General features: G+C 36.9%; 1 long non-coding RNA gene across 1 annotated transcript; it reads left to right on the forward strand.

The window, feature by feature from the left end:
• Window positions 1-769: 769 nt before the first annotated feature.
• On the forward strand, window positions 770-1,402 carry LOC308397483. The gene is made up of 3 exons (XR_013971786.1): window positions 770-867; window positions 980-1,036; window positions 1,139-1,402. It is a non-coding gene; the product is annotated as an uncharacterized lncRNA (long non-coding RNA).
• The last annotated feature ends 1,128 nt before the right edge of the window (window positions 1,403-2,530 follow it).

The raw sequence follows: 2,530 nt of genomic DNA on the forward strand, positions 1-2,530 counted from the left end.
GGTTGAACTGTCATTAGAGTTTGTTTCGACTTGTTGTTCATTTCTTATTCGGTTCAGCTGTGTTTCTATGTGTCCTTAGTTCCCATAATCAGCCTCCTGTGTGTAAATATAGTGTCAGTCTCCCTTTGTCCCTTGTCAGAGTGTTAGTCTCCGTCCCCTCGTGTTTCCTTGCCTCAGTAGTTCTGTTTCCTACAGTTTTCCCCCAGTATAGGTTTTGGTTAGACTTTTTCAGTTCCCTTTGTCAGTCTTTGTATTTGGTATTTCCTCATCAGTCTCATCACTTTCCTCTCCAGAAAGAAAACAATAAAAAGACCTGAAGAGACGTCTATGCAAACGCTCTCATTGTGAAAGATAAGTATACATCCAACTAATCTGTGACTCTGTCACAGCTCTGATCAGCAATTCTTTCAGGTTTGTCTGTTTTGATGATGTTATTAATTGTTATTATCCTTTATCCAGTTAACTTTCAGAGAGGAGCGGAGGGAGGAGCGAAGCCAGCGTGCTCTGTAAACTGTCATTAAAAAAAAGATAAGTATATATTGATTTTATATTATTATGACAGCTCCTCCTCAGTGAACACTTCCTCTAGTTGCTGAAATCATTTACTAATTTTTTTCTTCCCATTTGTCTTTTGTTTTTCAGAGAAAACAGAGGAGCCAAGGTGACATTAAGACCTAAGACAGGACGGATTGAACCCTTTCTCATAAAAAGATAAGTATTCACTCTGCTTTTAATCAGAATATTGATAAATATCTAAAATTCTGCTCACCTGGTTGATAAAGTTACTAAAATGATTCCCTCTTTTCTGTCATTTGTCCTTTAGAGAGAAGATGAGGAGAGTGAACGTCAGCAAGAATGAACAAAGTGGTAAGTAGTAAATAGTGTTTAAGGTTGTTTCTAAAATATCCCAAACATTAAAAAAATTGTTGAGGTTTTAACTTTTATTCTTTCTTTTCTGCCTCTTGTTTCTAAATGTCAGGAAAAAGAGCCAAGATGAGAAGAAACTCCACACAGAAGATTTTCCCTCAGTAAAATGGTAAATACATTCATCATGTTATGACGTTTGCTCACAATAACCAGGAGTGTTTCTGAAGTGATTCACTCTCATTTGGTGTTATTTGTTGTTTGTCTTTGAAAGGAGAGGAGCAGTAACGACACTGGGAGACAAACAACAGGATGATCCAAAGAGAAACATCAAAGGCCCTCTCACCAGCTTTCATTTATTAAATTTGTCTTTACTGAACGATTTCTGGTGTGTACTTGTGTTGATACTCAGACAACAGCTCGTCTTTCTGTTTGTGCTGGAAGATTCAGGCAAACACATATTACATATATAGATTGTTATATGACACAGTTTCACATTTAGTGCTATATGATAATGATAAGGTCCAGTTTAATGGTATTGCTAGTGTCTAATGAAATGAACACGTGATTTTCAGATCCAGCAAAGTGAAGATTTTTCACTGTGGATAAATTACATGGAAACGTTTAATGAGTCATCAGCTATTTCACTACAAAGATGATGTGATTAAAGGTTCTCATACATGCAGGTCAGAAGTTTTGCTCCATCCTGGATGTTAAATGCTGATCAATGTTTACACATATCTGCACATTTCTAACAGCTCATTTCACAGGTCATCAGTCTCCTGACTGCATATGCAGAGTTTTATCATCACATGTTCATGGCAGACAAACATAATTATGAATTCTTGTTTTAGTTCCATTCAGTCACTCAACATCAGGTGTCTGCTTGTCCTGAGCTGTGAGAACTACAGTGAGTTGCTTTCCTCTTTAGCTTAGTATTAATAAACCAGGTCGTAGGTGGGCACCTGCATCAAGGAGTCAAGAAGCATATTTTATTGTTTAATGGTGAAAACAATGGATTGTTGGTCATTTGTTTAATGGAAAGACTGAAAGTGCGGCCTGGTGTTGACTTACACTTATTCAAAGTGATGAAGTACCAACAGATACTAAAAGTCACAGCCTGAAACACGTCAACTGCTTTATTATTTCTAGTTATAAATAAACTGTCAGTTTATGGCCCCTGTGGCTCGATCAGGCCCTTCCGGGATGTGGAGATATTTATTATTTACTATAACTTGTGCTTATGTTGGTTTTTGCTGTGGTTTCGCTACTGTGTTTTTCTCTTTTTGCTTGTTTTTATTTTTCCAGCAGGTGATCAAACAGATTTTTAGTGTCTTCTCTCTCTGTGTCTCTCTTCTCCTATCTTTTTGCTTTCCATCTCCTTCTGTTGAGCATCTTCCCAACTTCTCTTTTCTTCATCTTTCTCTTTCCCATCCCCAGTCCTGTCCGTTCTGATTGTAATAATTTCAAGGTAAAGAAAAGAAAGAAATAATAAAGAGCTAATACACTTTGACAATCAAGTGGACCAGTGTGGCAAAAGCTGTAATGATCCATTTGGGAAAATAAATCTGTTGGACTGGTAAACTAATATACTATAGTAATACGGTATGAAAAATGGCAAACATGAGAATTCTGTGTGTTTTCCTTCTTATCTGCAGACTAACAG

The sequence above is a fragment of the Rhamphochromis sp. 'chilingali' genome (genome assembly GCF_963969265.1).
Source record: "Rhamphochromis sp. 'chilingali' genome assembly, chromosome: 5".
Taxonomy (NCBI): Eukaryota; Metazoa; Chordata; class Actinopteri; order Cichliformes; family Cichlidae; genus Rhamphochromis; species Rhamphochromis sp. 'chilingali'.